This window comes from Pinus tabuliformis, chromosome 6, assembly GCF_031772625.1.
Source record: "Pinus tabuliformis cultivar Carrire ecotype Pingquan chromosome 6, CPIR1, whole genome shotgun sequence".
In the NCBI taxonomy this organism is placed as follows: domain Eukaryota; kingdom Viridiplantae; phylum Streptophyta; class Pinopsida; order Pinales; family Pinaceae; genus Pinus; species Pinus tabuliformis.
In genome coordinates, this window is record NC_142292.1 from 1200217187 (window position 1) to 1200240874 (window position 23688).

The window sequence follows — 23688 nt, forward strand, 5'->3', positions numbered from 1 at the left end:
GGTTTTCATGAATCTGTTGAAGGTGAATCTAGTTCACAAAATAAGACAAGGAACTCTAATGCACAATCTGAAATACTCAACAAGGAGATGAGAGGTCAATCCCATCAACAACCAAGGAAAGAAATTCTTCAAAGAAAATATTTTACTCCTCCAATGAATAATGTTGAATGTTATGTATGTCATAATCTTGGACATGTTGCAGCTAGATGTAGAAGTAGAATGGTTCAAGACCATCACACAGAAAGATCATCGTGTTCCAGGCACTTTAAGGGATATTGTTTTTCTTGCAATATGTTTAGTCACAAAGTTGTTGATTGCTACAGAAGGAATATGAAACATGTAAGATGTTATGCATATAACAAGCTTGGACATATAGCAAAGGAATGCAGGAACAAAGTACGGGCACCATACCAAAAGGAGAAAACATCACCACACTTGAAGATATGGAAGAAGAAGGAAGTACTGTTAGAAAGATGTGGCAAAGATGTGGCACAACACAATGTATAGACATAACAGACTCCAGGGAAAATTTTAAGAACCCCCCCTAAATTTATAAATATAATAAATGGGCGAATCTCCATGGTATATAGGAAAAATGGAAGGCGATTTTATCAATAATATAATATGTATATATAATTATTTGGCGAATCTCTCACCAGGCATGGCGAATATTTTACTCAATTATAAAATCTTGTAAGATCTTTGCGAGTCTTTCACTAAATAATAAAACTTTGTAAAGTCCTAGTGAATCTTAGCATAGGCTACATGCTGGTTTAATTCCCCCATTTAAATAGGTTACATTCCACGTGAATACCATGGGTCAATACCATGTGCCATTTTGGTGAATACCATGGGTCAATACCATGTGCCATTTTTATTTTTATTAATTCTAATATTACGGTTAATAATGGTTTTTTGCATGGTATTAATAACAATCTAGTCCATGGTATTTGTCCCATAGTATTTTGGCCATTGGTTTCACCTAAATATAACCCATTTTTTGAGTGTTCGTAAATATAAGGTGATTTATGGAGTAAATGTAAAAAAATGTTTTATTTGTTTACCATACCTCTCGTTTATTTATATTTTTATTAATTTACCATACTTCTTTTACAAATATGGTATTTGGCCCATAGGATTCACTTAAATAAAACCTCTTTCTTGAGCCTTCATAAATAGAACGAGGGTTATGGACTAAATATAAAAAGAGGTTTTATTTATTTACGATACGTCTAGTTTATTTATATTTTTATTTATTTACCATACCTTTTGAGTAAGTATAAAAAGACGTTTTATTTATTTACCATACCTCCACTTTACTTATATTTTTATTTGTTTACACCCTTACATGTATATAAGGTGACTTATGGAGTAAACATAAAAAATGTTTTATTTATTTACCATACCTCTCATTTATTTATATTTTTATTAATTTACCATACCTCTTTTATAAATATGGTATTTGGCCCATAGGATTCACTTAAATAAAACCTATTCTTGAAAATGGGCGAATGGATTCACTTAAATAAAACCTATTCTTGAAAATGGGCGAATGGAAGGTTGTAAGTCCTAATTTCAAGGGCTAAATTTACCTTTTTTACCCTCTCCCTTAAAATAAGGTGGGCTATTTGAGGTGATTTGTAAAAATGTACTATGATACAAAATATTCGCCCACTAAAAATTTAAAACCCCTTAATTTCGCCAAAGGGCGAACATTCGCCCCTAAAATTATCCTTGACAGACTCGGAGGAAGCTGAAAGTGTAAAACTTCAGTGTTCTCAATCTCATACGCAAGTTTCATAAAGAGAAGTTGCGTATATACGCGAGTTTGATAGTGCACAGTCGCGTATATGTCAGTTTGAGAAAAGCAGTGGGACAGGCTCAGGAAAAGGGTCTGATATGATTCAGTCCATTACTTGCTCTGTTTGATAATGGTTACAATCTACTGATGATGTGTGGAAATGTCTTAATACTTGTAAGATGTTTAGAAGTGTTTTGATCCTAACTTGTTGATGATGATGCCTTGATACTTCTTGCTAATATATGCATGATCAGATCTGACAGTAAACAAGATGGCACAAGTTCAGGGGGAGCATATACTTTTAATAATACATTGTTGGCATTATGGTTAGTAGTCCTTGGTGATGATGCTTATATGGCTAAATGATACATCTTGCTATGATATGGTTATGAGTTTTCCATGATAAAATCTCATATGATTCTTGGGGTTACATAGTTGGTGTTCAGATCAGATTTGTGGTTGATTCTCTGATGATGCATATATGGTGCTTACATGGTGATCTTCATAAGGATAAGGAGAAGTACAAAGCTTGAATACACAATTTCATTACTTGATGATGAGTCACTCATATGCTACTGTCGACATATAATACAGTTTTGTTGCAGGATTCCTATAGTTCTTGGAATTCACATGGATGAGGATTGTTTCTGTTGATGATATCAAGAAGTCTTGACAAAAGATCTTGAGCTCAAGATACATAGTGCCATATACAGTATACTAGATAAATGGATGATTACTCAAAGTTGCATTGTTGGAGACATGATGATGATGAGTTCTTACCTATATGATGATAGGTTGAGACTTACATATGTTGATTGACATAGATGTTCCCAAGTGATGATACATGGATGATGTATAAGATCATGCAGATCTTGATGTTGATGAGATGGCTATGGTGTTCTTCACATATGATATAATGTGAATGATTTTGTATGTCATATGCAGAATACATTCATGGAAGGCTATGATAATATTCAAGAGGATGAATTGATATCTATATGAAGACATATCTTGTCATAGGTTGATGTTATCTACACTAATGGACATATACATGTTGCTGGTCTAGATGTTGTTGACAGATGCTTATGGAGCAGATCATACATTGTGTATGATAGTTGTTGATGACTATCACGATCTTATTTAGATATTTGGTCTCTGTTATAAATGTCATATATATCAATGTAAAGGTCATATCAAGACTCAGGATGTAATAGTTTGTCTCTATCTATTGTAGTCATTTGATGAATCCCTTTTGGTCACATGATGTAATTTGTACCCCCACGATGCATGGGAAGGATGATGTAATATTTCAGTCATGTATAAACAATTGGTATCTGGTATATCCCCACTTGGTTGGGTGGATGAGCCAATATTGGTATATCCCCACTTGGTTGGGAGATGGATGTATGTATGAGTCTTTGGTCATCTTTTTGCAAACCTTGCTTACAGTCAAGGGGAGCATGAATAGCACACTTCAGCAGAGCAGAGATTTCAACATGTACTCAGAGGGAGGATGGACAGATTGGTACACCTTGGCATATACAAAGGGGGAGCTCAATCAGAGATTTCAGTAGGTACTCAGGGGGAGTATGGACAGCAGAATCTATATCAAAGAAGAGAATATCTTGGTTCGCCCTTTGCCCTTGATGTCAAAGGGGGAGAGTGACTTGGTATGGTTGTTGCCATCAAGTCCAAAGGGGGAGATTGTTGGCATTATGATACAAGTGTTGTCCTTGATGGAAACTCACACAAATGACAGATCATAGTGCAGCAGGTCAGTAGCAAAGAATTGATGATCAGACTACAAAGAATGAAGAAAGAAAAGTATATATGCAGGTTCACCATATACCAAGTCGTGTACACACGCAGGTTCACTATATACCAAGTCGCGTATATACGCAAGTTCGCGATATACCAAGTAGTGTATACACGCAGGTTATACATGCAGGTTCACTATATACAAAGGCGCGTATACACGCGGGATTGCTGATCAAAAGTCGCGTATGCGTATGCACACACTTTCATGCACAGAAAAGCGCGTACATGTGGGAAAGCTTATTTTTGGGTCCATGGTATTTAGACCTATGGTTTTGGACCTTGGTATTGCATCTGAAGTGATGAACCCAAGCATTGGGTCCCTAGTATTGGTTCTAAATGGTTTTGGACCATAGTATTGAGTAAGGCCTAAGACTATAAAAGGAGAAGAAGATCATTAGGCAAAGCCATTCAGAAAGTCTTGAATATCTGATGAAGTATGAGATCTAGTATGCAGGTTATGGGTTCATAATGATTTGCTAAGGATAAATCTCAGCAGCTGATGGAGAACAAGATCTAAGGATAGATTGGGATCTAATGGCTTGGAATGAATCATCTCTATACGGTTTGATCACACTTATTCTAGATATGTATACTGACGCATGTAATGTTCTGTAAATATTATGATCTGGGTATAACTAAACTTTTCGAATAGCTGCAAATCATGAATGAATATTTACAGATGTATACGATGGTTGACTATGATAAAAGTGCGTACATACGCAGGTTAGATACATCTAAGTAGCATATACCATATGAACTATGATGTTTGAAGTTACAGGTGGTTCTAGTTGTTGATGAGTTCTGATGACTGTTTACTGGTGTCAGTATTCTGCATATTCAGTTTGGTTGATTGTGTTTAGCTTCAATGTTGATGGATGAGATCTATAATGGATCAGAATCATAATGACTTATCTTTATGTGATCTGATAGACTAGATCTGGTTGCTAACATACATATTATCCTTATATATGTAATGATCTGGGTTTGTCTGGAGTAAGGAAGTGCAGCGAAGTTATAAGTAAGTAATTAATGACATATACGTTGGTTCACTTTGGTGAAGTTGCATATACACGCTGGTTTGGCTCTTCCAAGTAGCGTATGCACTCTGATACATGATTTTTGATGATACAGTTAGATCTGAACATTGTTGCAGAGTTCTGTGTTCTGCTCTGTGTTTTGGTGATTGCAGTTTGTTGACTGGGTTTCAGTGATTCAGTATTGGGTGATTCAGAGATTGTTGATGCTAGTGTTGATTGATTGTGTGCTTTAATGATATTGATGGGGCCAGTATGAAAATTGGATGAAACGTGGCCTTCAGATTATGATGATGTGTTCCATGAGTATCCCGTCTGAAAATTTATGAAATGTGGTACCTGGAGGAAGAAAGAGAAGGTTGTAGCCTTCTGTAGGTTGGCACCTACGTACTAGTACATCAGCTAGCGCAAGAGCTAAGGGGGTGGTAGCTCCCTTCCAGTAGCAGCTAGAAAACGAGTAAAGGTTGGAGCATCCAGTAGGCCGGCACCTACGTACTAGTAAAAGGATCGGCTAGTACAAGAGCTAAGGGGGTTGCAGCTCCCTTCCAGGAGAAGCTAGAGAATGAGAGAAGGTTGTAGCCTTCTGCAGGTAGAAGCCTGTGTATTGGTATAAGACTGCACCAGTACAGAAATATTGTAAAAAGAAGTTTCTTATTAAAAGAAGATAGAGACAACTTGCAGCAGGTGGTTTTCACCCACATTGGGTTTCCACCTTACATCATGGTGTTCATGTGTGCTTCTTGTGTGTGATGATCTATTCTGTTTTACTGCACCTGTTTACTATTCATATGGTTAATAAAAGTTCTGATGCACTAACTAAAGATCAACATTTAATGGATTAACTGAATCATAAGTTTACTGGATATACACTAGTTACATTAGACATAGTTGCATGTACACGCAGGTTCCCTTCACTGAGGTAGCATATATAAATCTGAGTATGAAAATGAAAAAGTGGTTGATTTGATAACACTGATTCACCCCCCCCACCTCTCAGTATTATTTCCAACAAACCCAACATCTTTGTGACCCATTTTTATTTCTCTTCAAAGGATAATCTTTGTTCTAAAAATTATTTAAGACTATCATGATCCACTTTTACCTTGAAGTTTCTTCCCATTAGGTAGGGTCACCATTTCTTAAGTGCATGTAGTATTTCCAACATTTCCTTCTCATAAATAGCTTTGTGTAAATACTTTCCCTTCATTGGACGACTTTCGAAAGTAATGGGTCTTTCATCTTGCATTAAAATAGCACCAATTCCATTTCCTGAAGCATCACATTCCACAATAAAGGTTTTTGTGAAGTCCGGTGTAGCTAAGACCAGTGCTTGACACAATGCCTCTTTAAGAAGTTTGAAGTCCTTTTTTGCTTCTGGAGTCCATGAAAATGCATCTTTCCTCAATAATGTTGTTAGAGGTGTTTCTATTCTCCCATAATTCTTAACAAACTTGCGATAAAACCGTGTCAACTCGAGAAATCCTCACAGATGCATTATGGATGTGGGGATTTTCCATTCCTTAATGGATTTAATTTTGCTAGGGTCTACCTTAACACCTTCATGAGATACAATATGACCCAAATATTCCACATCTTGTACTCCAAAGAAACATTTGGAGCTTTTTGCATATAATTATTTCTCATCCAATAGTTTGAGCACCTTGTCAACATGTTCAACATGATCCTTCCAAGACTTGTTGTAGATTAGTATATCATCAAAAAATACTAACACAAATTTTCTAAGGAAGGGTTTGAAAATGGAATTCATCAAACCTTGAAATGTAGAAGGTGCATTGGTAAGGCCAAAAGGCATGACCAAAATTCATAATGACCCTCATGAGTTCTAAATGTTTTTTTCAGAATGTCTTCAGTCTTCATTCTGATTTGATGATATCCTGAATGAGGATCCAGCTTGGTGAAGTAAATTGATCCATGAAATTCATCCAATAATTAATCAATGACGGGAATGGAAAATTTATCTTTAATAGTGAGCTTGTTGAGCTCCCTATAATACAACACATGCACCATGATCCATCCTTCTTGTGCACCAATACTATTAGAGTAGAGAAATAACTTTGACTAGGTTGAATTATACTAGCCTTTAGCATTTCTGCAACCATATATTAAATTTCACTCTTTTGGGAATAGGGATATCTATACGACCTGATGTTTGGAGGAACACTTCCTGGAATCAAATGAATAGCATGATCATGATCATGAATAGATGGGAGACCTTTGGGAGTCTCAGATACCTTGGAATGATTGTCCAAGACTTTTTGGAGATCTGGAGAAATATATGATTTCGATGTGGGAACCTCTAGCGAACATAATTTTGCAATTACACCTCGTTGTTCCTTCCTTAGAAGCTTTGTCATACCATTAGATTTGATTATATTTCCCAGTTTCTCTGCAATACCCCTTAATTCAACTTCATTTCCTTCCGCACAAAATTTCATGAAAAGTTCATGAAAATTAAAAGCTATTGTACCCAAGGATTGTAGCCATTGGACTCCTAGTACAACATCAGCACCACCCATTGGAATGGAAAGCGTTGGTCTATTCAATACGCATTATCCCATGGATAGTTTGATATTATGGCACTTCCGAGAGCAATTTATGGTTCCTCCACTTTAAACCATCAATTGACACTCTAGTGTTGGATATAGGAAGCAATTCAATTCCTTTGTTATCTTACAATGAATAAAATTATGGGTACTTCCCGAATCAATCAACACTATTACTTTTTTCTTCTTTATATATCCTTCTATCTTGATAGTTTGAGGAGTGGTAATTCCAGCCAATGCATTACAAGATATGGTCAGATTCATTTCTTCTTTATCTAGGTTTTTTTCCTGGAGTATATCCTCCTCTTTTGACATTTCTTGTTCATTTTCTTCTTCCTCTTCACAATCTATGTAGAATAATTTCTTCTCAGCACACTTATGACCTTTATTGTATTTGCTATCACAACTGTAACAAAGCCCTTTTGCTCTTTTTTCTTCCAATGTTCGTGGTGTCAACCTTACAGGTTGTGGAAGGCTATGGGAAACAAAACTTCCATCTTTATAGTTGTGAGTGGTAGGCTTCCTGGTTGCCATAATTTTTCTTTCCATTTTTCTTACTAACCTGAATGTCTTCTCCAATGAATCAGGTTCCCAAAGGTGAACCTCATGTTGGATATTATCCTTTAAAGTACCTATGAACACATCAATCCTATGCTCCTCTAAAATATCTTTTACCCTTATGTTCAATTTTTGGAAGTCCTTAATGTGCTCCCTCATTGAACCCTTTTGTTTGAGATTTATCAATTGGCTAAAAAAGGAGTTTCTTTTTGTATCCTCATAATGTGCTATCATTTCTTTCATTACAATTGCCCAAGTGACAATTTGTTTACAAGAGCAAATCCATTGACACCATACAAACTGATTTGGTTCCAAATATAAATTTGCAATATGTACCTTTTGTGTGTTTTGCACATTATGGAGATTGTATCCTCATAATTTGTTATCATTTTTTTCGTAAAAGTTTCCCAAGTGACAATTTATTTACAAGAGCAAATCCATTGATACCATACAAACTGATTTGATTCCAAATATAAATTTTCAATACGTACCTTTTGTGTGTTTTGCACATTATGGAGATCGAAAAAAATTCTCCATTTATAGTATCCATGTTCTGGGATCCTTGCCATCAAACTTCCTCATATCGATTTTTGGAACATGGTGGGTCTTCAATCCAACATTAGAGTCTATGAAATCATGATTAACATTTCTTTTGTTCTCATCATGAGTTTCCTTTACTACCCTTTCACCATTAGTGACCATTTCTTGTAGCAACTTATTCAAATCTATATTCAATTCTTCCATCTTATCATCCATGCCATTCATCTTAGTCTCCATGCCATTCATCATAGCTCCCATGCCATTCATCTTGGCTTCATTTACCTTTAGTGAGAGTGAAATTTGTTGTACTTAGTCTTATAATTTTGATATATCATGTTGCATTTCTTCGTCTTCTTCACGAGTTATGCTAGAGCTTTCAGGTTGCTTACTAGGCGTTTCCATTTTCTTTCTTCAGGGCATTAATTAATATTAATAATTCTTCACTATTCCCTTTTAATTCCTTCAAACTAATTTTTCAGACCAATCTTATGCAAAGTTTAAAAAAAACTACACACCTTTTTTTTCACTTTGTAAGAGCTCTATATTGAATCTATTGTATCTCTGTAACTGGGGATATCGAATATCTAAAATATCATCCTGGAGTAGCCCTTTGAGTCCTCTTTCTAACCCCGCAAGTCTGATCAAGATTGGATTCTCCAAGGAAGAGTGCCAAATCTCCCATAGTGACCTGATTATAGACTAGTTCAGTAGAGTGAACTTGTATGATGTGCCACGTGTCATTGTTTTAACCTTAGTACCTGAAATTGATACACTGAAAACCACAGGCTGTTATCTTTCTGAAAATTCTTACGAAATTTCAATCTGATGCTCCAAACAGAGGTTATGATGATTTTTCCCAGGTCACTTTTTTGGAATGTTATTCAGGAGTTTGAAAAAACCCTAGCTGCCTCGAATCATATCTTCGCAAATATAGTGAGAAAGGCTCTGAAATTTGGACCCACAGTTCAGAACAATTTCGGCTCAAATGGGTTTTTTTTGTAGCTTCTGAAACATTCCAGAAAAATAAAATAAAAAATAAAAATAAAAAAAAATAAAAAAAATAAAAATAAAAATAAAAGAAAAAATAAAATAAAATAAAAAATAAAAATAAAAATAAAAATAAATAAAAGAATAAAAAAATTATAGCAAAAGTTCCGCGATGACCTGTTTGGAGCAGCGAAACCCTAGAATCCAAAGCTCTAATACCAAATGTTAGAAAACTAGCTCACAAAAAGATAGAAAAGATAGATCAACGCCTTAGAATTCATCCTCTTTGAGGGGGAAACCTCCTTTACATTACACAAATGAAAAATTCTAGAAACCTCCTTTACATTACACAAATGAAAAATTCTTGGATGATACAAATGACTAAACCTCCCTTCTATATATAGGAGTCTAAGGGGTCACAATATAATCAAGCTGACATAACACTAATGACATAAGGGCACAAAAATAACAATAGTCGGTTTCTATGGGGCATACTAATAACAATATGGAGACAATAGGGGCACAATAATAACAATAAGGGATACAATGACAATAGTAATGGGGGAATCACTAGTATTATAGGAGCCTAACATTCTATCTATACACACATCTATATATAGAGAAACACTCATTCAATATGAAAATTGTGTGAAAACGATTAATTAATTAATTTAATTTAATATTATTATAACAAAGTAATTAAATAATTAATAATCAATACATGGCTCCTTTCAAGAGAAATTTTTTGACTACTTAATTAATTTTCTCATTTTGCTTCAGCCATATTGCGACACTTAATTATTCCAAGGTTTCTAGTTTATTGATCGCTATTTACAATGGAAAATTATAATTGGTTTGAATTATCTACAAAACGCAATAACACATTGTGTTTCTTTAGAAATTAGTCTTTATAACGCATAGAATGTTGCTTCAAAAATGGGATTTATTAAAACATTTTTAGCATGCATGAATGGAAACTATGGTTTGCAGTTCTTATTTTTTTGTATTTACTTTACATTAAAATGAAGACTTTGTTCACAGTATGCTAAAAAAAAAACGTTTATATGAGCATGAGTTAAAACCATCATCTCCTGTATGATTTGATGTAATTGTCATTAACTCGAAAAACTCACCAAATATATTTTAAATGTTTTGCATGTTATTAAAAAATAAAGTATGTAAAAACATTATATTGTTTATGTTACCCACATTAATAGTTGTTTTGCTACGTTTCAGGTTAGAAAAAATGATTTCCATTGTAATAGTAAAAGGTAAATCTGATTTCTTCCTATTATTTAATATTCTGATTTAACCACATGTTGAATCCCTATGTTGTTTCCATTAATATATTCTTCTCGACATTATTTCTGGAATTTTGTATGATAGATCTCCTCCATGGTTTTTTTTTTTCGTGCAAAATCTAATAGGATGCATGTTTTTATGGTTTTTTTGTCACTCTGAGATTGTCGACGCTTTCCCTATGGGAAATGTTGAGAAGTGTAGCAAGAAAGTCTCAATTTCACTTAGCCTTGGTCAAATTGATAAAATTTGAGTTAGAGGGCTTGGAGTTTAGTTATGCATGTTTGATTGCTAATTTATAGCAATCCAATTCAGTTATTTCTAGTTATACTCAGTTAAACTAGTTCTAATAGTTAATAGAACTAGTAGGGGGTTAGTTGTGCAGTGGGATAGTAGTCTAACTCAAATATCATGTAGTTAAATCATGAATCAACCAAAAATAGCTCATGCATGCAAGGAATTCAAATTTCTCAACTGTGGTGGAGATTCCAAGGCAGTGCAACATCATTTGTAGACTAGTTTTGAGTATACAAGTATTGCATGCAATCAATGATCAATCCTTGGGAATTGCACAATCCATTTGAAGGAAATTCCAAAAGAATAGGGGCCAATTTCCTCAAGAATTTCATAAGTAAATAGGAGCTGAGGCAGGGGAATAAATTGACTAACTCTCAGTCAAATCTTCTCATTGAGTAGATAGAAAGGTTATTCACTTGTAGGTTGAGCTTAGAGTGAGCAAGCAATTGTAATACATTCTCTATTCATATGATTAATGAAAGTAAACATAAGGGGTTTTTACCAGTCGGTTTCCCCTAGAAAAATGTGTGCACTTGTGTATGTGATATATGCATGTTCGCAAATGTTGTTCTAAATTGTGAATTCATTTCCGCAGAGTAGTATCATAGAATTGTGTCGCTTGATTTAGATCAAATTTCTTGAGCAATTGCTATTATATCACAATATTTCTACATGGTATTAGAGTAGGATTCATATTAGAACAATAATTTTGAAGTTGTTCCTTAGGAAGTTTGAATTTTCATCTTCAATGTAGCAGCATCTATTTAGAGATGGGAGAATGACCTTCAACAGACTGATATTAGAGTATGCCTTAGAAGGAAACTCAAATTTCATTGCCTAGAAGGATCGCATGGAGGTAGTGTTTGATGACAATGGATTTTTGGAATATGTCAAGACAAACATCCAAAGCTAGGATCAACTGATGCCCAAAACCTATCCTAGTGGAAGAAAGATGTAGCCAAGGTGAGAAGAATAATCTTGGAGGGAGTGCGAGACCACATTGTCTCAAATCTCCATGGAAAATAAAATCCTTTCACAATTTGGAAGGAACTAACCAAGCTATTCAAGAATATTATTAACCGCCCTCAAAGACAAAATTTGAAATATTAAGATGTAGAAGAATGATACTATTCCGCAGTATCTCACCACATTTACACAAGTTCAGGATAAGCTTGGATGGGGTGGTGTGAATGTTGCAGAAGATCACCTGGTGAACCTAGATCTTCCAGGCCTTCCCAAAAGTTGGTATAGCTACCAGGAGTCGGTTAAAAGGAGGGAGAAATTACAAAATTGGGAATGATTATGGTCTGATTTGGTACAAGAAGAGATCAAGCGAAATACTAGAGATGGAAGTTCGTCCAAGGGAGAGGACAAAGAAAAGTTTGTATTGGTTGGAAAGGGTAAGAAGGGAAAATGGGCGAAATATTAAAACAAACCAGAATCTAGCCAAGGGGGTAAGAAGAAAGAATTGTCCAAAATAAAATGCTTAAATTGTCATGAATTCGGGCATTATTTCACAAAGTGTCCACACAAAATTTCTAGCAAGAAGAACTTAGGAGGAGTAGCAGGTGAAGAATTGGCTTCACAATTCGAGCTAGACTTCACCCTTATTGCATGCATGGCCAACACTATGATTGGGAGTGTGTGGTACTTGGACTCAGGTGCCTCATTCCACATGACAGGGTGTAGAGAGTTTTTTAGTGACCTAGAGGAGAAAGATCTCCAGATGCATATTGAGCTTGGGGATGAAGGAAGGTACAATATTAATGAGATTGAAACAATAACCTTTAAGAGGGAGCCGAGATCCCCTCTTCACCTCAAAGATGTAATGTTTTTTCCATGGCTAAAGAAGAACCTCGTATTTGTAGCAGTTTTGGAAGACTGCGACTATGATATAATCTTCAGTAAAGATAAATCATTTCTGAGCCACATAGCTACTATACAGGTGAAGCAAATCGGGGTTCGTGTGAATAACCTATATAAACTTGATGTGTAATATTGTGCTAAATTAAGTAGTAAGGCAAAAAAAGTGCAAAGTAATGATGCCAATGAGCTTTGGCACAGGAGATTCGGTCATTTAATTTATGGTGCCTTAATGAGTAACCACTAGCCTCCATAAAGGATCACTTAAGCAGTAGGATGTCTGCAAGTGGTGTACCTTGGGGAAGTATGTAAAATCAACATTCCATGATCGTGACAACAAAGCACATGTAGCCTTGGAAAGAGTACACTCTAATGTTTGTGGGCCCTTCTAGACAACCTCCACTACTAGAAATAAGTACTATGTTATTTTTATTAATGATTTCTCAAGGAAGTGCTGGATCTTCTTCATGTGGAAGAATGATGAGACATTATAAAAGTTTGTAGAATTCAAGGCACTAGTTGAGAAAGAGACCGACAAGAAGGTGAAGGATCTCATGAGTAACAATGGAGGTGATTATGTTTTGAATGAATTCAAGGATTTATGTGTGAAAGAAGGCATTAGAAGAGAGCTCACAACACCCCAAAACCCACAACAAATGGGGTAGCTAAGAGAAAGTACTAGAGCATTGTGGGAGTTGCAAGAGCTATGCTACATGACCAAGGCCTTCCACTGAATTTGTGGGTAGAGGCCTGTAACACACCATTCTACATGTAGAACCAGAGTCCTCATCAGATTCTTGGTATGATTACACTGGAGGAATATTTCTTGGGGAGAAATCCATATGTGTCTCATTTCAAGATTTTTGGAGCCTATGTTTATTGCTATGTCTCCAAATATTCGTGGAAGAAACTTGAGCCAACAAAAAAGTTAGGAGCTTTTGTGGGTTACACCAAAACTCCACAAAATTACCAGGTGTACTTACCTTCCCTCATAATGACAGTTGTGCGAGGGGATGCAAAGTGTTATCACTTAAGAAAAAATTTCTAAATTTTGAACATCAGTTTGATTCCAAAGGATTGGTGTTAGTCTTGGTCTAGTCTTTCCATGGTTTGTTTTAGAGTCTAGGACCTAGAAAGGATTCTTGTTGGCATTCTCAAATAGGGTCAACACACTCGTTTTACCTATCACTGGTCCCACATCACACATAAATTTCCATGTGTCAAACGTGTATAAAGGTTTTCATGCACTACGAAACTGCCTAGGAGTTTTCATAGCGCAAAACTCAGAATTTGCACTGGCTACACTACGAAATCGGCGATTCGTGCAGATTCGCGCCAAATATCACCTATATGTCCAATCCATCAGAATCCATTAATCTTACATCATCAACTTTCAATCCATGCACCATGCTTATCCCATGCAACCGCTCATTTTCATCATTAGATTCGTTAGGTTTCTAGGTACGCATGAGTTTCAAATTTCAAAAAAGGGTCCAAGTGTTTTCTGTTATGATCATGTTTGTTTTCATGCATAAGAAGCAAATTGACAAGCATTTGATCAAAATTCTTTAAATTCCAAGCGAGGCAGCTCCCCTTTCCATTTCAAGCGAGGCAGTGATCAAGATTAAGACTATGCAAGTTCTTTCAATTTTCATTTTGCAGGAATTCCATGGAGATGTCTACAAAGAAGAAATATCATAGGTCAGGCAAGTGTCTAAGGAATGAGCCTGAAGGTTTAGATGTTCTCTTGAGGAATAGTGAAGTTGAACAAGCTTTCAAATAGGTTGGCTGTTGGAGATTTTGTGAAAAACTCAAGGAGGCCACATGCAAGTCACCAAAGAGTTTGCTTTCAATTTCACAAGATTAAATTCGAAGGTTGGAGTGCTTGAATTACCAACATCTCCAGAGGTTATATCTGAAGTCACTGAAATTCCAAGGGGACAAGAGATGTGGTTTAAAAAATTCAAGTTTGATATGACTCCTTGCAAGGAATTCTTGAAGCCAGAGTTCATTGATTAAGACCTAAACTAGTCAGTGCCCAAGAGCTTTGTGAAGGATTCAAATGCTAATTATTTTACCTGCATACAGAGATACTTTACCTATGATGGGAGATATCATAAGGTGTATTCCTATCACTTCAAACTTCTGCTTCATTTCACTAGAAAGATATCTCTGGATTTTCCTTTCTATCTATTTCGTAGCCTAGGCAAAATGTGTGACAAGGTTCAGTTGAAGAAGGAAGCCAGTGAGACCTCCTTGTTTCATCATGGCTTAGTCAAATTGATTGTTTTACATGAGCTACAAAAAATATATAGGGAGTGGTCCATTTTCTTCTTTATGTCTAGCTTCAGAATTGAAACTGGTCTCAGCCCTAAGGCAACAGGAATTTCTTCACCAGAAGTAAGTCATCGAGAGGAAACAAGATCAAGAAGATTTGTGAAATTGAAAGCCAAAAAGCAAGTGAAGGAGCCTATGACACCACTAGTAGTTCAAGACGCCCCTCAACAATCACAGAAAAAGAAGGTTTAGATCAAAGAACGTTTACAAGAGAAATCCATAGGTGAAACGATCCAAAGAAGAGTAACCAGGAGCCAACTAGCTAGAGAAAAGGGTAAGATAGTGATTGCTGATGGGAGTCCAGCTTCAAAAGGAAGTTTGAATGATTTACTTCAATCTATTGACATTGAAGAATCTCCTCTGGTCCGAGCAGACTTAATTGAAGCAAGTAAAGGCAAAACCAAAAAAGCCAAAACCTCTAAGAAGCTCAAATTTGATGATCAGGCTTCTAATTTTGTTTTGAAGCCCAAAAGACTTGTGACAAGGAAATCAAAATGGATACAAGAGGCACAACCAGAAGCAAGTGAGATAGGGGAGATAGAAAAATTAAATGAAGGACATGTGGTTCCATCAGAAACATCATCACAACTGCACAAAGATGACAGAGGTAAGGCAGTTATCAGTCAACAGGAGGAATGTAGTTTTGAAGAGTTAAAAAAGAAACTGAAGCTTGCCAATCTTGAGATTGCCAAACTTAGGAAAACCTCAACAAAACATGCAATGAAGGAAGCCAATTTTAACAAAATGGAGGCTCAAATAGTTTCGATACCTGAAGTAGTTAGCTGTCATGCTCAATATTCCACTTGGATGGTTCCTACAATAAAAGAAGCAAGATACATCAGAAAGGTCAACGCAAATTTGAGAGCTGGAATCCAAATTATGAAGAGGCAAATCAAAGATCTGAAGATACAACTAAACCAGCCTGAAGGACATCCTCAGCTAAGAAAAACTACATAGCAAGTAAGGTTAATCCTAAAATTTTGATGTGGATCACCTTTTTGAAGTTTACTTTGAAGAATGGTATTAGTTTATTCAGTTTTGAACAACCCCATGGCATATGGAAAAGCCATTTCAAAAGAAAGAAATCTCAAGGAAGTCAAATTTTGGCATAAAACTGTGTTTTTGAAATCACACAATAGTTTCGTAGCGCACTACGAAACTGCTATAGATGATACCTAATGCACAGTAGTTTCGTAGCGTGCCACGAAACTACTGTAGATGCACATCATGATTTTGTGGGCCAATTTTGAGAAGAAAAAGGAGCTCTTTTTGAAGATGGGCTACTGCAAAGGATTACTTACAGGGTTTGAACATCAAGCAAGGGCAAAACTAGGAAAGGAAAGACATTTATGAACTCCAAACTTTATGATTGAAAATGGTCATTATTTCATAGCTAGAACTGTTCATGATGCTTCAGGTAGCATTAAAGGAATTTTTGTCTTACCACGTTTATAGGAGAAAGGTCTACAGCTTATGGAAAACAAGCTAATCCAATGCATTTTATGTAATTAAGAAGAACAACAGGGATAACAAATTTCGAAGATCCTTTTTGGAGACCAAAATCAGAAAATGTTGAAAAGTGTGCAACAAGAAATGCTTGTTGAGAATACAACAAGATGATGGAGCTTAGTGAAAAGAGTCGCCTTCACTAAGTGGGCCCGCAGGCTATTTTTGGCGCAAGTCTATTTTTAGACATATGGATCATGTCTATGGATTGCAGGTTGTTGTTTATGGATGATTGGTCAAGTTGGGAAAAATAGATGGACTTCTATTTTTTATCAAAATGTGAATGATCACAGTGTGAGTGATCAAAGTCTATTTTTAGACTGGCTGTCAAAAATAGAAAAGTCAAATATTATTGTCTCATAATAATATTTGGACTATAAACTTGATCTTATTCTCTTGGAGCACTTCAGAATGAGCTACGGATGTGGTACATGCAGATCCCACAAGGAAATACGTGGTTACCTATGGGATGACTAATATTTGCATGCAGGACTTCAGTTAGAACTCAAGCGAGTTGAGTTTAGTGGACTGGAGGTGCAGTTGATGGAGTTGTGTTCAGTTTAGCTTTGTTAAACTGGTTGTATTTAGTCTAACTGATCAATAGACTAGAGATGAGTTGGGTGAATTAGTTATTAATTAATTCACAAGTTATTAACTCATAATACAACTAAAGAATACATCAGTTAACTCAGTTGCATGTCAGTGCATGTTCAGTTCAACAGGGACAAGTGGTAGAGAATCAGATTGCTATCAGTTGTGGCTATAGTTGTGCATCAGATCTTGCACAATCAAAGGATTGAGTATGCCAATGAGTTTGCTCATGTATTTGGCCCACATTTTAGCCTTTGCTCACGTCCACAAAGAGTGAGTGACTATTTTGCAGGTGAAAATCGAGTTTGGGAAGCAATTCTCATCAGTTCTTGAGCAGGTATTGAGCAGTGGAGGCAGGCAAGCAGTGGAATAGATTTGGAGATCAGATCTGAGCTGTATTGTGTGTAACAGGTTGAGCTGGTACTGGATTGCTTGTGATAAGCATTGTACTTTGTAATGTTACATGATTCAACCAATATAATATACAAATAGTGTGGGGTTTTTAGCGAGATGCTTTCCCCGGGATACATACTGTGTTTATGAGTTTGATTGATGCTTCTATGTGTGCCTGTGAATGTTTCTGCTTCTGTAAATTGATGATCAACGTAGAGGAGATTATGTATTATACATGTTCCGCTTATAATTGTATGATCAGGATAATCTCTGTGAATATGTGTTAAATTATTCAAAAATTCTACATGGTATCAGAGCTGCTTGATTTGTAGAAGAGATTTTTACAGGATATCAAGCGAGGGTTGATCATCAGATCTACTATTTAGGAAGTGTTTACATTCTATTTCTTCAGGCAGAGTCTGTAATCAGGCCAGGTAGCCTCTGGATTCATCCTTCTTTCGGAAGGTGAGATATCCGGTGAATGCCCATACATTCGATCTCTGTACAAGAAATACTTTGTTCTCACGAATTCTAGATTGGAAGCAGTTGAGTTTTGTGCTGGTGGAATTCGAATTTAATTCCAAAGCAAGAGATAAAACTCAAAAACATTAAGTGTGAGAATGGAGACAGTATGCCCCAGTATCTCACGAAGTTCACCCAATGCCGGGATGAGCTGGGAAGTGTGGGGGTGACTGTCGGATGAGGATGGTGAGTCTAGCTCTCCTTGGTCTTCCGAAGAGTTGGCATTCCTATCAGGACTCTGTCAATGGTCGGGAGAAATTGCCAGGATGGGAAAGACTGTGGTCAGATCTTGTGCAAGAGGAGATTAGACGGAGCACCAGAGACGGTTCTTCATCCATGCAGGATGAGGAGAACTGTGCCTTAGCGAGTAAGGCGAAGAAGGGGAAGGGGAAGGTTTCTCTTTCTGAATCCAGTTCTTCCAATGATGGGAAGAAGGTTGACAAGGCGAAGGTGAGATGCTTTCGTTGTCATGAGTTGAGTCATTATGCTCCTAATTTCCCAAAGAAGAAGTCCAAGAAGGGATCCGGGGAAGGATCTGAAGGTGAGGCAGCCTCACTTGCTTCACAGTTTGAGTTGGACTTCACACTCTTCGCATGCATGGTTTCATCCATGGTGGGAAGTGGTTGGTTTCTTGATAGTGGAGCTTCTTTCCACATGACCGGTGACAAAAGTTTGTTCAGTACTTTGGAGGAGAAAGATCTCCAGATACTCATAGGGATGGGTAATGATGAGAAGTATAGTGTCTCAGGTGTAGGCACGGTTATTTTTCAGAGGGAGCATGGAGCTCGCCTTACCTTGACCGATGTCAAGTATGTACCAGGACTGAAGAGAAACTTGGTGTCGATCGCGATGTTGGAAGACAGAGGCTATGATGTGGTCTTTATTAAGGGAAAGGTTTTCCTTAGACACATCATCACTAGACAGGTGAAGCAGATTGGTTCACGGGTCAAGAACCTGTATGCTCTTGAGGTTCAAGATGCATGCAAAGCCTTGAGCAGCAAGGCAACTGATGGAGACTTGGTGGTTGAGAGGGAGCGTATATTACCTCTCAACATGCAGAGCCAGAAGAAGTCTCAGACGATTGTGGAGGAGCCACGATTGGTGCAGCAGCTTCAGGAGGTTGTGGAGGAGCCACAACAGGGGAAGCTGAAAGGAGATCGAGTAGAGACATCTACTCATCCAGAGACCTCCAGTAGGGGGAAACTTCAAGCCAGGTGGGCTGAGGGATCGCATGCAGCCATACCTCCAGGTAGGAGGTGGGGTGATGTGGATTGATTGTCCCAAGGAGGAGGGGCAGGATCCTTGAGGTACCCAACCTCTTGGATGAGACCTTGCTACGGGAGCCCCGATGTGTAGTAGCAGGAACTGACTGATTGGGTAGAGACAGATGCGGATGGAGCGGCAGAGAGAGCGACAGTGCAGGGAATCCCAGGACAGCGCATAGCTAGCAGGCTGTAGCAATGCGAGAGGCACAAGTGTTTTGCACAGTGCTAGGTGGCACAGAGAGGTGTGCAATGGTGCGAGATGCATGGAGATGTTGCAGTAGCGCAGATGTCAGAGAGGGAGCACTTTTCAGCAGCAGGTAGAGCTTCAGCATCAGAGGGTGTTTCTATCCCAACAGGGAGGTCAGTTGGGAGGTGCAGTGCAGATGCAATGCTGGGAGATAGAACCAGCAGCAGCACGGATGCAGTCAGAGATCAAAGTGACAGAGGCTAGAGCAGTCAGATACTGAAGAGCATAGAGATGCAGAGTTTCAGTCGACAGAGGCAATAGCAGTCAGAGACTTTGATGACAGAGCAAGTGGACCAGCCAGATGTGTTGCATGGAGAACATTCCAGAGTTACAGGATCGGGTTTGAGAGGAAGCCTTTCTTGTTGAGAGGGAGTGTTGAAAAGTGTGCAACAAGAAATGCTTGTTGAGAATACAACAAGATGATGGAGCTTAGTGAAAAGAATCGCCTTCACTAAGTGTGCCCGCAGGCTATTTTTGGCGCAAGTCTATTTTTAGACATATGGATCATGTCTATGGATTGCAGGTTGCTATTTATGGATGATTGGTCAAGTTGGGAAAAATAGATGGACTTCTATTTTTGATCAAAATGTGAATGATCACAGTGTGAGTGATCAAAGTCTATTTTTAGACTGGCTTTCAAAAATAGAAAAGTCAAATATTATTGTCTCATAATAATATTTGGACTATAAACTTGATCTTATTCTCTTGGAGCACTTCAAAATGAGCTACGGATGTGGTACATGCAGATCCCACAAGGAAATATGTGGTTACCTATGGGATGACTAATATTTGCATGCAGGACTTCAGTTAGAACTCAAGTGAGTTGAGTTTAGTGGACTGGAGGTGCAGTTGATGGAGTTGTGTTCAGTTTAGCTTTGTTAAACTGGTTGTATTTAGTCTAATTGATCAATAGACTAGAGATGAGTTGGGTGAATTAGTTATTAATTAATTCAAAAGTTATTAACTCATAATACAACTAAAGAATACATCAGTTAACTCAGTTGCATGTCAGTGCATGTTCAGTTCAACAGGGACAAGTGGTAGAGAATCAGATTGCTATCAGTTGTGACTATAGTTGTGCATCAGATCTTGCACAATCAAAGGATTGAGTATGCCAATGAGTTTGCTCACGTATTTGGCCCACATTTTAGCCTTTTCTCACGTCCACAAAGAGTGAGTGACTATTTTGCAGGTGAAAATCGAGTTTGGGAAGCAATTCTCATCAGTTCTTGAGCAGGTATTGAGCAGTGGAGGCAGGCAAGCAGTGGAATAGATTTGGAGATCAGATCTGAGCTGTATTGTGTGTAACAGGTTGAGCTGGTACTGGATTGCTTGTGATAAGCATTGTACTTTGTAATGTTACATGATTCAACCAATATAATATACAGATAGTGTGGGGTTTTTAGCGAGATGCTTTCCCCGGGATACATACTGTGTTTATGAGTTTGATTGATGCTTCTATGTGTGCCTGTGAATGTTTCTGCTTCTGTAAATTGATGATCAACGTAGAGGAGATTATGTATTATACATGTTCCGCTTATAATTGTATGATCAGGATAATCTCTGTGAATATGTGTTAAATTATTCAAAAATTCTACAGAAAAATAGGAACAACTTCCTAATATCCAGGAACAGTCAAAGGATAAGGCATCAAGTGTCAACAGGAAGTTTAAAGCCACCACCAAAGCCAAACTGAAGGAGGCCACTTGTTAGGGAACGAGTTTGTGTTGTAATCAATGCTACTACCAACATAATGAGGAGTTACACTCCTAATTGTTTTAGGTCTCTAGAACTGCCAGTTAACAGTCAGTTATATTAAATAGTTGGTTTTAAGTGTCAATAGGTGTCAAATTAGGAAGATTTCGAATTCCCCTCAAGATGGAGGAAGGAATCTAAGTCATGTAATGAACTCTATATATGGGAGAAAATCTAATGTATCAAGGGTTGGAAATTTTTCAAAGAACACTCATACTGTGCTTTTGTGCTAGACTATGTTTTAATGTAATACAGTGATTTAGCTTTGCTCCTCAAGATTCAGAAAGAGTTCAATGTTTAAATTGTCCTATGGTTGTCTTCATTTCATTTCTTGCAGTATTATGAATGGATGATTACTTAGAACTCATTGGCTATGCTCTAACTTCCTTCATGTATTTGTAGACTGTGTCTTCCTACATATTTCTGATGTGTTACTGATATGTTGAACTCCAGATGCCCTGACTTCCATGCAAAGTTAATATTATTGTCATACTGAAGCATTTCATGACTCCATAAGCCCAATGGATGCTTACTAATTTTGTTTCAACCATTCACACTTCTTCACTTATTTCATAGAGTTAGCCATATAATCCTTATCAAAAATATTTAATCTAGTGAGAGAGCCCTCTCAGGTTGAGGAGGCTAAGCCTCAACCAGAAGTTTGTTTGAAAGAGTTACACAATGTCTTCCTGATCAGCAGCCTATCAAGGTTGGGTTTTGTGATAACATAAAGTTTGATGAGGAGAAAGCAATGAGGTTTTCTCTTGAGAGGAAGCTTCAAATCCCACCAGAAGAGGAGCTTTTAGCTCTAAAGGAGGAGCCTCAAGAAGTTTTGGAGCAACCAAAAATGGAGCATAGAGGAGGATGAATGGAGACATCTATGCAATTTGAACCATCCAGAGAAGGTAGAAAAAAAGCAATGGAAGTTCAAATACCAGTGCAGGATGTGAGGGAGAATGTGGGAGCTCCTTCAAATTTGCACAGTCAAAGGAGGTGACCTGGGAGGTACACTAGCTACATGGCTCTAATGACTGAGCTTGTAGAGATTGTGCCATCCCCTTTTGAGGAAGAAGTTGAGCAACTAGTTTGGGTGGATGAAATGGTGGAAGAATATGAATCAATCATTAAGAACAATGTTTGGGAAGTGGTCCCAAGATCGACAGAAAAATCAGTTGTGGGTCTGAAATGGATCTGTTATCACTGAAAGAATTTCAAAAAAATTTGTGCAACTTGTATGGTTTCAAAATTGTAAGTCAATCCTGGTCAAAGTCATTTTTATTGTTTTGTTTAAGGAGTCTAGAACATAGAGTAGAGTCGTGTTCCCATTAGCAAATAAGGTCAACAATCTTGTTTTACCTATCATTAATCCCATATTGATTCAAAGGTGTCATGTGTCAAGGCTGTTTCAAAGATTTCGTTTTCAATTTCATTAGTTTGAATTCAAAAGTTGGAGTGCTAGAAATACTAGTTTCTACTGAGGTCATATCTGCAATCACAGAAGAAGAAGGTTCAAATCAAGGAATGATCCGGATTTAAACAGGAACGCAACAAATTACAGAGATAACCATAAATACAGAGATGCGATAACCATATACACAAAGATGCAGCGGAAATAATCCTTCATTTCATTACTGTAAAATACTGAAATATGCTTACAACCAGAAATGGAAATAAACCAGCTAGGGCGATGGTAGCTATCTCTGAGAAGAGATGTGCGGCTACATGCCTCTGAACTGTTCCGAACTGAGTTACAATGAGGCTCGAAGGCCTATTTATTGTTGAGAAACAATGGAAAACCCTTCACATCCCGAAACCTAACCCTAGAAGATGAAACGCCAAATTGTGGGCCCCATTTGGGTAAATTGGTACATCAATTTCCCGGGGTCGTAACTTTGGCATACGATCTCCGTTTGACGCGCACGATAGCTCGTTAGAAAGATCTATCCGAGTACTACCACTTTGGGAGGCAACATCCGTCCATGGCCTGATGTTGCCCCAGAATCCCAAAAAAACGTCGTTTAGGGCCTCAAAACGGCTCCGGAAGTTCAGGACCCGAAAAACTGCTAAAAATAGTAAACTGTGATACAATTTAGGAAACTGAAAAGACTGAAAGAGACAGTTGTGGGGGTCCAAATGGGTTGGTGGGTGGCCACCAACATCCACCTGGATCATTCCTCCCCCCTTAGGAAGCAATGGTCCCCATTGCGTTGAGTTCCTCCATCTGCTGAACTTGTCCTGCAATCTCTGATGTGTCCAGTGATGGTGGGAAGCATGGTCGACGATGGTCCACATTGAACACTCGGTGCAAGCG